This window comes from Protopterus annectens, chromosome 3.part0 (assembly GCF_019279795.1).
Source record: "Protopterus annectens isolate FY-2018-M chromosome 3.part0, PAN1.0, whole genome shotgun sequence".
Classification (NCBI taxonomy): Eukaryota; Metazoa; Chordata; order Ceratodontiformes; family Protopteridae; genus Protopterus; species Protopterus annectens.
In genome coordinates this window covers 1,929,650,970-1,929,664,131 of record NC_056731.1, presented here as the reverse complement: position 1 = coordinate 1,929,664,131, position 13,162 = coordinate 1,929,650,970, and the positions used below count along the sequence as shown (strand labels likewise).

Sequence of the window (13,162 nt, the reverse complement as noted above, 5' to 3'; positions counted from 1 at the left end):
TGTTGTTTCTGCAAACAGATGCAGGAAAAAATGAGCAGCAGTGTGAACTGTGCATGTAAAACTATTAAATGCTAAAAGTTGTATTACAAAAAATTAAGGTATGCTTTATTTACTATGTATATTAGGAACCATAGGAAGGGAGCATAACGTTTACTACACCATGCTAAGCTCATCTGTAACTTTGAAGAAATGAGAAAGATCATCAATCTTAATATAGAGAACAGGAAAAAATTCCAAATAATCAAAAGAAGTTTCAGTGAATGTAAAAACATAAAAAAAAATCTATGAAACTACTTCCAGCAAATTCTTTTTTGCATATGGCAAGTTCCCCTGAACTCTCATGTGGGGGCATCCTGCATACCTCCTTTATATATATATATATATATATATATATATATATATATATATATATATATATATATATATATATATATATATATATATATATATATATAGCAACCCTGAGGTTGCAAAATTGACAGGAACCCAGTGAATACTACCTCAGTGAAGACTTAACAATAATTATGCGTGTCAGGAAAGATGCTGGCTTTATTGCAGCTTCATAGTTGCCAGAGACATTATTGCTTTTACTAGAAATCTTTTTGACAGAGTGGTTAATCATATATGTGCATTTGTACATTAATGCAATTCAGAAGGTTACCTGGGGTAGTAGGGATAAGATACAATGGGTTTACTATCAAAATGTTTAAATAACATTTGTCGAACACAGGAATGTTGAAATACAGTTGGACGATTTCTGTGTTGCTGACTGTTACTTGAGTGAGACAGTTGTATCAGCGAATGCCACTGTGCATTCACTGATATGAACCTTGATGTTAGAAGTTAGATCATGGTATTTGGAAATCCATCCCTTTCCTCACTGTAATGCAATCTCAGAGTTGGAATATTTATTTAGTAGGGGATGCGGGGAGTGCAGGGGGGCTTGCTTCCCTGCAAAATAGTGAATTTGCAGGATAGGGGCTAGACTTACCTTAGCTCCTATGCAGACATCATATTTGTTATTCAATCTAAATATCAAATCTGCTGAATCTGTTCATCATATTCGGCATTTAGTCCTAAATAGTATGCAGGAATTCGGCATTATGGTTCGACGTTCAAAACGGAATTTGTTTTGAACGTTGACATTTTGATAGTAAACCGATACAATGATGTGAGATTTTTCAACTAATAAGAGAATGGCTCTGCTGTGTGATAAAGCATAAGACTCTGGGACTGAGAGACCCTCAGAAACAGAAAGGTGCTCTTGTCATATGATAAACCACACCCTGGAGTGTATTATTCCACTTATAAAATGCATTTCTATTTATTTAATGTTTTTGTGTGTGTGTGTGTGTGTGTGTGTGTGTGTGTGTGTGTGTGTGTGTGTGTGTGTGTGTGTGTGTGTGCATGCTTGCACTTTTTCTTATGTTAAATTCTAAGGGTACATGTAGGTGAAACAGATCCTTATGTTCTTTAATGTGTATTTTATTTATATGAACTTATGAAATTACATATACAAAAATAGAGAAGTGCATAGAAATCAAAAGTACCACATAAATACAAAATCTGTTTGATAAAATACTTAAAATTTAAGTCATGTACTAATATTTAATACGGGGGTTTAAAAATAAACTTTCAGTGTAACCACTTAATTTCTTACTCTCTAAATGGTGCTGACATTCCAGATTATAAAAGACAGCTAAGCTTTCTATATACCCCAAGTCATACACACCTGAAATAAAAATTAAGGTGAACTAATTATAAGAAAACTCCTACTAGTTCAGGGTAAACCAGCGTGTGTGTGTGTGTGTGTGTGTGTGTGTGTGTGTGTGTGTGTGTGTGTGTGTGTGTGTGTGTGTGTGTGTGAATGACCTGAGACGTACCTCCCTGGACTACATGAAAAGAGACATAGAGGAGCTCTCTGACCATGTAGCCCAGGCTGGTATGTCCCTGACTTTGAGTAGCATCTTGCCCTCACCAAGAATGATGCCACAGTATAAAGACAAAATGATCAGTTTCAACAATTGACTAAAGTATTGGTGTCATTCAAAGGGGATCCAGTGTCTGTAAGCCTGGGTTGACATGCTCGACAAGCCATGTTGCTTCGCTAGGGACGGCTTGCACCTGTCACCCTTAGGCTTTCGTATACTGGCCAAGGCTCTTGCCACCCCGATATTGCCTTTTTTAGGCAAGGCTCAAAGGACAAACCCACCTCCATAGACAACCCAAAGATAAAAAAACTAAAGGTAATGCTACTCAATGCCAGAAGTCTAAACCTCAAGATGCACGCACTCGAGACTCTCCTCAGTATGGAGAAAATCGATGTCTGTGCAGTAACAGAAACCTGGTTCAAGGCTCCTGAGAGCACCCCAGCACTACCAGGTTATAACTCATACCATGCGTTTCAGCCCCAAAACTCGGACCGAAGCACAAAAGGATGGGGAGTATCTATATTCATCAAAGATACCTACACCTTCAAGTTAGTGGCACTGCACGAAGTATCGGAAACCATCCATGTGCAACTAACAGCGGGCAAAACTGCCTTTCAATTTGTAGCCTGCTACAGAACACCCTCCCTATTACAGGAACCCCACTTGGCATTCCTGAGAACACTGGAGAATATGAAGGTTTCTCCAAACACTATGTTATTGGGTGACTTCAGCTACCCAAACATTGACTGGGAAAACTACTCAAGCCCAAACACCCTCGCCCAATGGTTCCTTGAATTTATAAACTCTAACGCAATGGAACAACTGGTCACCACTCCCACAACAGGGAACAACATATTGGACCCGGTCATCACCAACATGGGGACTCTGTGTTCCACACCAGAGGTAAATCCCTCATTGGTAAGATCAGACTATAAAGAAATTTCCCTAGACATCCATATCCCCATCCCCACCCCCAGCCAAGGAAATCACTGTAAAGAATTTCTCCAAAGCCAACTTTGCACTTCTCAAGACTGAGGTGGAATCCTTCAAAACCCCTGGGCCAGAGGATAATACAGCCCAATCTGCAGAATCCTTTACAAATGCATTCTATGAGCACCTGCAGGAATGCATGGATCATGCTATCCCAAATAAAACCAAGACTCACTCCTCCAAAAACAGGGAACCGGTCTGGTGGACCCCGGCCATAAATAAGCTATACAACAGAAAGAGGAAGCTACTACATGACAGAGCAAAATCCCAAAAAAGGGAAGGCATCTCTGATCAGTATTAGCAAGAAACTTCGATCCCTCATAAAATCATCAAAGGCCAGTTTCGAAAGAAAAATTGTCCTAGACACTAAAGATAATTACAAGGCCTTCTTTAGTTATGTCAGAAACATGGGCGGAAACTCCCAGATATGCTCTGAATTGTTGTATAATGGTACAAAATATACCGAACCTACAGACATAGCCAACATCCTGGCAGACAGATTCAGCGCAACCCCCCCCCCCCCAAAGGAGCAGACGCCTATCCCAACTGAATGTAACCTCCCTGACATCACAGATGCACAGGTGAAAGCTGCCCTCTCCAAAGCAAAAAACACAGCATCTATGGGACCGGACGGTGTCCTAGGCTGTGTCTTACATAAGCTCCAAGAAGAACTGAACCCTCACATTAAGTCACTGTTCAAACTTAGCCTTACTACAGGATATGTACCCAAAGAATGGTGTACAGCTACAGTGGTCCCACTCCACAAAGGTGGTGCCACAACGGACCCCGGAAACTATTGCCCCATAAGCCTGACTAGTCTGGTCTGTAAAGCTATGGAGCGTATTATCATGGAACTCATAAACAAAGACATTGGGAGCCTCCAGACACTGGACCCCACCCAATTCGGCTTTGTTAAGGGCAGATCTTGCCTCTTAAACCTAGTTGATTTCTTTGAAACAGTTACCAAAGCCATAGATGAGGGCAAGGTAGTCCACACAGCCTACCTGGACCTCGCAAAAGCCTTCGACACAATACCCCACTCAGGCATCATAAATAAGCTTACCAGCTTAAATATCAACCCCTGTATCACAAGATGGGTTGCAAACTGGCTCAGAGATAGAACCCACATGGTCAGAATCGCAGGTGCCATGTCCGAATCCAAACCAGTTACAAGTGGCGTCCCACAGGACTCAGTTCTGGGACCTCTCTTGTTCGGTATATACTTTTCTGAGGTTCAGGCTAACACGGGGGGATTATGGCTGACAAAGTTTGCAGATGACTGCAAACTGGGGGCCATAATCAAATCTCCAGCTGAAACAAGCATCCTCCAAAAGGGTCTCACAGAGACGGATGCTTGGTGCCAGAACCACGGCCTCAAGCTAAATGCTAAAAAGTGCATTGTCATCCCCTTTGGGAAAAACAAGGTGCCCACAAATTACCACATAGGTGGTAATCCATTAATCTGGAAGAAGTAATTAGAGATTTGGGGACCAACATAGATAGTAATCTCTCCTTTGATAATCACGTTGCCAAAGTGGTTAGAAAGACCTTCTATATAGCCCACCTTATCACGAAAGGGTTCGCATCTAGATCAAGAGAGGTCATTGTGCCCCTCTACTTGTCACTCATCAGGCCCATAATTGAATACAATGCCCCTTTTGGGATGTACCTTACCCGACACCTGCAGCAACTGGAGAGACCCCAAAAGTACCTCACCAAGAGGATCATGAGCTACAAACAGATGTCCTATGCAGCAAGACTAAAGAAACTCCAGCTCTACTCAGTTGCTTACCACCTACTCAGAGGCGATCTATGCCTGACGTACAAAGCCATGTCAAACCCGGAATTAAATGGACATGCTCCATCTCAAAAAATCCAAGTCCCTTAGAGCTACACGCTCCAGGGACCTAAACCTCAGCACAAAAATAAATAGGACATGCTGGAGGGACAGATTCATTTCCCAGAGGCTCCCCTCACTCTGGAATAGAATCCCAATTCATGTTAGACATAGCCCCTCGCTGACCCTCTTCAAGCGAAATTTGGACGCGTGGATGGGAAATCGCAAATTCACCCCTGGGATCTCTTCTGTGTCCCTGCTAGACAGAGGCACAGTAAACTAATCTTAAAAGGGTACCTTCTGTGACCTACTTTACAGAGGCACAGTAGGTTAATCTAATAGGGAGGCGGAAGCCAAATACACTCTGGCTAGGCTTATAAATGCCTTAGGGCAGATAGCCTAGTATCTACCTATGAACCTATGAACCTAAGAAGTGATTAGGGCAAAGCAATGTGAGGGTACTGGCCATGTTACAAGTTGGAGTTAATGACTTAAATTTTAGGACCACTATGCTTTTCCTTCAGATGCCACGGTAGTACGGCGGTAGTGTTGTTACCTCACAGCAAGAGGTTCACCCGTTCGATTCTTGGCTGGGCTTGGGAGTGCCTTCTGTGTGGAGTCTGCATGTCCTCCCCGCGGTTGGGTAGCGTTTGAAAGACATGCATACGTAAATGGGTGTGCCTTTGTTGAAGGTTGGGCGTCAAGCTGGCACCTCGGCGTTTCGTAAAAATCTACTGCCAATCATTAGTGGACCAGAGTTCCGCTGTGGTGACCCCTTACTGGGAAAAGACAAACAACAACATGCTTTTCCTTCATGTTGTGTTCGTTATTCTAAATGAGAAGAAGGTAAATTGCTCATTTTCTGATTATTCTCCTGAAGATATGAGTACATTACAGAAATCATCTTCCACAGAGAAGATATTAAAATCTTTTGTATCAAAAGGTTAAGTATGTGATTTCTTCAGCAATTAATCAAATTACCCCATTTTGAATCCTGGAAAAATGTTAAATACTTAAATGAAATATTATGCAGCCATAATATTGACGTAATAAGTATGATACATTTAAACTGCAAATTAAAAAGAGTTCAAAGTCAAACTAAATTTAGAAACAGTAAATGTATGCATTGTTGAACAAACTTGGTACGAAGAATATAATGAATTTGTAAAATTGTTTGCATTTGCCTTATTTTTTTATGCATGAAGGAAATAAAAGGAGTTACGCCAGAAGAGAAAGCCCAGAGCTCAAAATGCCATACATCTGAAGTTACAAAAGAAACAGGTTAAAATTCACAAGACCTCCTGCACTCCTCTATGAAGCATTTTTCCTCTGTAATACACGTGTGTGTGTGTGTGTGTGTGTGTGTGTGTGTGTGTGTGTGTGTGTGCGCACGCGCGTGCACTTGTGTGTACGCATGCGTGCGTCTGCATGTATTAGGATTGTCAAGGCTTTTCTTTTTGATCTTGCGAGCTTTGGCTAGATTTGGTTTGAGGCTGTCAGTAAGATCCACTGGTGCCACAAAGAAGGGTAAAATATAATTACTGTATGGAAATGGATAAGAACCACAACTTGTTAGTCTCAACATTATATACGTATGAAACTGAGTTTCTTGTAGCAGTATTTCAAATTACACTCGAAACAGGGTACCTACAGAAAATGCCAAAAATAAGTCCTTCTTCATAATTGTGGTTACAGTTAAAAAATATGGACATTTGGCACAAAAAATGTGATATGTATATTTTCAAATGACTATTAACTTCAAAAACAAGGATTTATTTACTTCTAGACAATTTAATATTATAACATGGAATTGTTAATGGGAACTATGATAAAATATTTGTCCAACACTTTTGTTCCACTTTGCTGAAATTTAAACATACAGTTTTTTATATTTTATATGTATACGTGGCAGGAGCTCTGATTTGATGAATATAAAGCTATGTATTGATTGAACATTATACACATCCACTTATAAATCGGACTCGTAACATTGTATGATAATGTTTCATGCACATTAATCCATTATCTCCTGAATATATCACTTCTTACATGTCCTGATGAACCTTTGGAGAGAGAAAGGATAAGACAGAGGAGGATGCTGTACTTGTTACCTTACAGACCTGAGTCGAACTGCAGTGCACAGTAATGCAATATATCTTATATACTATTACTAGTCCTGCCAAATGCAAGGTAAGAAGGCATTATGTGCTGCATGTGCCTTCCCTTTATAATAAAATCACCTGTATATCAATACATTGATGAGGTAGACCACTCACACAAGAAATAACCTCTTTACCTTTTAGCACATCTAGGAAGTTTAGCTTAGTGTGTGTGGATAGCCTTTAAGGTATCATTGTAATGGAGTTTCCCATAGTGCCAACTGAGTTGTAACACTGTATGCTTTAGACAGGGCAGTCAGGATGTCTTTGGATGATACTCTGCCACTGAGCCCTGGCAGTCTGTTTCAGCTGATTCATGAAACACAACTGAATGTACCTGCTCAAGAACCATTCATGGGTGATGCCAGCTCACAGTACTGTAGTAACTTCATTCTGAGTGCTGGCAGAGTTTCTGATTCAGGTGCACAATCTACCCCCATTCAAAGCCTCATATGTTGGCAGGGGCAGGTGCCCTGACCTCCCCCTAAAATAACCTTTCCTACAGTGTGCGGTTCTGTCCCCTGCTCATACCCATATCCCACTTTTCACCAGGTGTCCTACTTAGGTTCATAGATTCTGGTGCTAAGCAATCAGTCTGCAGACCATTTTAAGTTAGCAAAAAACTCTATTCAAAGTTTCCCTCCAGCCACAAGGAGGGTAAGACAAACTGGACCAGGAGAGAATTTGAGGTTGCCCACCCAATTATCTAAGTTTACCCTGAAGGTGGTGAGGGTGCTACTCTGTTTGACATGTAGTGGAAGTTTGTTCCAGAGGTGAGGGATACATTGGGATAAGAATCTATCATCCCAATGTATCTTAACTATCTGCTGATGAAGGCTGAGTTCTTTTAACCAAGTATCTAATGTACCAATAGTTCTGTGAAGGAATAGGAGTTTGAAATAGGGTTGGACCTTTCATAGCACAAAAGGCTAGACATAGATCTCCACAGAAGAGTCTGTAAGAGACTGAGTGCAGAGAAAGGGCTGCTAGCCCCTCCTGATAACTAAGATTTTTGAGGTCAGTGATCTTTTTAGTTACGAATCTCTGAGGTCGCTCAAGTTGTGTGATATGTTTAGATGAATACAGGCCAAAAGGAGCATTATATTCAATAAGGGGTCTAATAAGATACGAATAAAGGGGGAACTAAGACATCTAGGGATCTAGAGTGATGCCTTTGGAAATTAGATGGGACAGATAAAAGACTTTACAAACTACTGTGGATACATGATGGTCTAATGATAAGGAATTATCAACAACAGTACCTAGATCCCTTACAGCAGTGTCTGTTTGGCGGGGTGCTTCTGTCTGTAACAAGACTCCCTAGATCCCTTGCAACAGTGTCTGTTTGGCGGGGTGCTTCTGTCTGTAACAAGACTCCCTAGATCCCTTACAACAGTGCCTGATTGGAGGGGTGCTTCTGTCTGTATGTATCGCAGGTCTGATGCCCACCCTGTTGTTTTCATACCTGCCTTGTCTGTTCATTTACATTAGCAGCCCTGCTACCAGCCCCTTAGCATCTATATTATCCATGTATCTTGTGTCTCTGCTAATCCTTCTTGATATGCAGTATGCACAAAAAAAAAGTCGGGGACTGTCCAGTCAAACATACAGTGAGCCCAAATACATATTCCTACATTTCACAAGACTTTCTCATAAATGTGTCTCATTTGTGCTTACAGACTTGCTTTACACTATCCCCTTTCTTATTTTTTCACTCTGGTGTTGGTGTTGTATGATGCATGATCCCTGGCATTAAGTTCACCACTGTGTTTTCTGAATGGTTTACTTAAACTGTTCACTGTTCAGTCACAGTATCACACCAGTTTTTTTTTTTTTTTTGCATTTTCTGAATAGTTTACTTAAAGTGCTCACTGTTCAGTCACAGTATCACACCATTTTTTTCTTTGTGTTTTCTGAATGGTTTACTTAAAGTGCTCACTGTTCAGTTACAGTATCACACCAGTTTTTTTTTTAAGTTTTCTGTAGCTTAATCAGTTGTTTGACTGCTGAATCACACTGTTATTTTCTGTTGGTGAAGTATGGCTCTTTTATCATCACTTTGTACTAGTGTCAAAAGCCATGTGCAACACTGCTGCATTCTGTATAGGCCTTTAAATCTATACTCTGACTATCTATGATGTCACCAAAGGGATATAAACAAAGAATGCATGACTTATTGTCAAAGCTTTCCTTGTATGCTTCTCACTGCATCCCCAGGATTATTGCAATGCAAGAAATATGTAGTAGCTGTCATAACCCTCTCCTGTAACTATACATGCCTCTTACAATTAGCTATATATTCCGAATTTATGTTGAGTAGATCTATGCCCCCTGAATACACAAATAATGTTTTCCATAATTTCAAATCTCATTTGTTAAACAATAGTATTGGCATTGCCATCAACACTCTTCTTTTCCCATTTTGTATATAATGCAAGAAAATGGTTGTAGAAACAGTTAATTTTAATCACATACATTGTCTGCAAATCCTGTGGGTACACGCATTTTCTGCTGTTACACAGTGTTGGAAGGTAAAGTATGAATTGTTTGCACCTACTTGTGGCAAACAAAATGGAATACAATACCAATAGCAAGTTTAATGTTAAAGGAGCAATTCTTCAGTAAGCCATAACACCAAACCGTCATGTTGCTCTGAGGATGAGGACTGCTGCAGTCAGAAGGCCCATCTTCAGAGGTCTCTACTGTGGCACCTTTACTCTCATTACTACTGCCTCCTGCTGACAAGACAGCATCATTGCCATCTCACTGCTGGCAGCAGCAGCCTCTGAACTGTGCTATGATTTGGAATTGCTGCACATACTGCAGCCATGACTGGAATCCCTCTGCTGATGTCACAAGCAGCAGATCAAGAAGTAAAATAACTTTTGGGGTTGTGGCGCATACCTCTCAATCTCTTAGAGCAAAAAGTCTGGACAAAGCCTAAAATGATTGGGGGGGGGGGGTAAATAGGGACAGATTTTAAATATTGCTCTTACAAACTTAAAAAGTTGATAGAATAATAGGTTTTGCATTAGCATGAATTTTTTTGAAAGATGTGGAGTCTTAAACTCAAATGTTTGTCATTATGTAATGACTTCAAACCTCAGTTACTTGTCAGAAAAGTACAGATTTTAGGAAAAACACACCAAAAATATGAGGCAAAAATCTGGACATTCTGTGAAAATCTGTACATTTGAGAGGTATGGTGAGCAGTCTAAAAACACTGTTTGCGCATGAAGTTGGAAGAAGCAGCTGTCTGCAACATAATGAATTAGAACGCAAGACAAATGAGATTAGTGCGATTTATTCATGACTGCGACTGTACACTGCGATGGTGTGTCTGAATAATATTTGGATGGACGTTATACTTCTCTACATGAACAGTCTTTGCATTCAGCCTTACAGTGTACATGTCGCACAGCTACATTGTTTAGATGGTATAGTGTGCTTTGTATGGGCTGTACGCAGTGGCTATTTTCACAAGTAAAGTTTTAACTAACTGTAGCTTGTAAAGTTTTTAATCTATTTGTGGATTATGTTTTGCATTGTCTTAAATGTCTGCATTTGGTGCTTTTCTGAATTGGCCTCCAAGAAAAATGGGTTCTGTGACCCAGTCTGACTATCCCATTAAGAAATGTCAAATAAATAAAAAATGTCCACGCTGTTTGCAGACAATGTAACTTTCCTTACTGTTCTTGCAACATCTGCACCATTACAATTTGTGCATCTTGAATACACATAATTTTTATATAGCTATACAGCTAAGCCTTGTACCATGCCTGTATAATCTGCATAAAGTTTTCAGTTTTCTAATAGCTTGTTACTTATTTTTGATGGTCATCCACTGCGTTGTGCAATACCCACTTAGATGATCATTTTCCTTATTTCAATGCTAGCCCTGTCATCCATATATGTAGTGTCCATACACATGTAGTGGCCACTGAGTGCCAAGGTTACACTGCCCACTGGATATTATTAATATGGTGAGCTTCATATCAGTGCTCTGTGTAGCTGGGCATCTCTTGCTTGTTGCCATAATGACACAGATGGCACAGCTACATTGTTTGGATGTTATACTGTGTTTTGTATGGGCTGTAAGCAGTGGCTATTTTCACATTTTATGCATAGGGTTGGATCTGTGGTAGGCATGTACATTGGTTGCTGCTGCCTTTTTATGTTAAGGTGTTGTGTAATGGCATGCAGATCAAAGGATATATAATTATATGATTATATCTTAAAAAGCACAAAGAACTGGTTAAAATGAGCAAATAATGGTGCAGCAAGATAGCCCTTACTTAGAGAGAAGAGTTGAATTCCTTTGATTCTAGTGGTGATATACTGGTCAGCTGTCAACTTCATGATTGTGTATAGCTGACTAGATAGGTAAAATCTATGCCTGGTGATAACTGGGGCTTTTACTTAAGCATGAAATGTAGAACATCTGACAAAAATATTGATGGAGACGCATGTTTATTCAAAATATGCCTGCAGGAAGAGGGACAAGGGTACTAGCAAAAGAATACCTTATTCTGTCCTCTACACAAACAGGGTCATTTTCCATTACTAAGTACTTATCCAGAGTTAAGGTGCTATGAAAAAGTGCACAGAGGGGCAGCAGTGCCTTAGAGGAGGTGGGCGCACAGTATACAACGTTTTGCCAGAGACGTAACATAGGTTCATAGGTTCATAGATTAGTACTAAGCTAACTGCCCTTGTGTGCCATTTTAAGCCTAGCCAATTATCCCTTGTGAGACTCAAACCTTGCACCTTGTGTTTGTAAGGCAAACACCGTAACCATTAGGCCACCCTCCCTCTGTGCAGAGGTGAGTTATTGTAACAAATAACATTACTGGGGACATGTCAGTGGTGTGAGTACTGGGTTTATATCTTTCAAGCTTGTGACAAGGAACATGACAATGGAGTAATGTAGGAGGTGTTCCTTCCTCTCTTTTTACCTGCCTCAGCCAGTGCAGCTGGGTAGTGTGTGTAGAGGACATGCCCTTTGTGTCAGCAGGGCAATAGGGCAATGCTTTTCTTGTGCATCTTACCACCTAATACTTGGAGGATCTGTGCAGGGTAGCACTGTTGTGTACTACGCAAGAGCATATTCTTCATTAGAGTCTGAAGTAAGACAAAAATCAATATCACCAAGGAAGTTGCTAATTGTGTTACAGAGTGCTGTAAGAGGATGATGATAAAAATACTCTATAATATATAGATATGATAGACAGTTGAATGAATAAAGACAACAACTGTGAGCTAAAAATATCTACAGTTATTAAATGGGTTTGTACCAGATAGAGAATAACTAAAATGAGAGTTTGAGAGAGTTAGACATTTATACCAAGATGAAATCAAGACTGAAGTGCAACCACATAACAACATTGTAAGAGTATTAAAAGGCATTAGATGTGTCTCTAAGGTCATAAAAAGAACTGGGTGGAAACTGTTAAAATTCATAGAAATGCATATTAATTGTTGGCATAGAAAGTTTCTTACTGAGAATCTCACTAGACATGGTTTAAGTGATACAAATGAGTGGGAAGGAATTAAGCAAACTGAGGGATTCATGAGAATTTCAAGATTATTCCCACATTACACAGGACCAGAAACAAATAAGATAATTATCAGCACCCACTTCCAGAATTAAAGGTTCAATACTGGTCTCTGGTTATTGACTGACTGTCTTCTATATCACTTGTCACGGCTCTCCACCCTTTTAAGGAAAAATATTCTTATTAATTGGCTACCTTGTATATGTATGGCATTTATCTTTACCCTAGCAATGGGGGTTTGTAGAAGAAGCCTTCATAGAACATCAGTTTGCTTAACTAGTTAATGTAATCTCCAGTTTTACACTGCATATTTTGCCTGCTAGAACAAGCAATTTATATAAGTTCTCTTAGAAGCTTACAACACGTACGGGGATAAGCAATTCTTTTCTAACAGTTGTTGTGTGTACAGAACAGATATTAATGCATTCAGTTTAAAAGTGAGACAACATACACTAGTGTGTCAGGCATTAAGTAATAAAGAGTCAATGACATGTTCAGCAAGCACTGCCTCATTAAGGGTTAACTGGCTCCAGTTATGGCGGTCACTCTGTGGGATTAATAGAACATAAATGAATTCAGTGCAAGCCCTGACAAGTCATTAGGTGTTTATGATCAACATAGAAAATACTACCTGAATAAAACATGCTAAGATGTAGTCCTCCGATCACAATATTAAAGTGTGTTATTTTG

General features: G+C 39.9%; 1 protein-coding gene across 1 annotated transcript in view; it reads right to left on the bottom strand.

Annotated features, from left to right (window-relative positions):
- The window catches only part of LOC122797191 (unconventional myosin-Id-like), a 2,023,191-nt gene that overhangs the window by 2,426 nt on the left and 2,007,603 nt on the right, over positions 1 to 13,162 (bottom strand). The window lies entirely within an intron of this gene.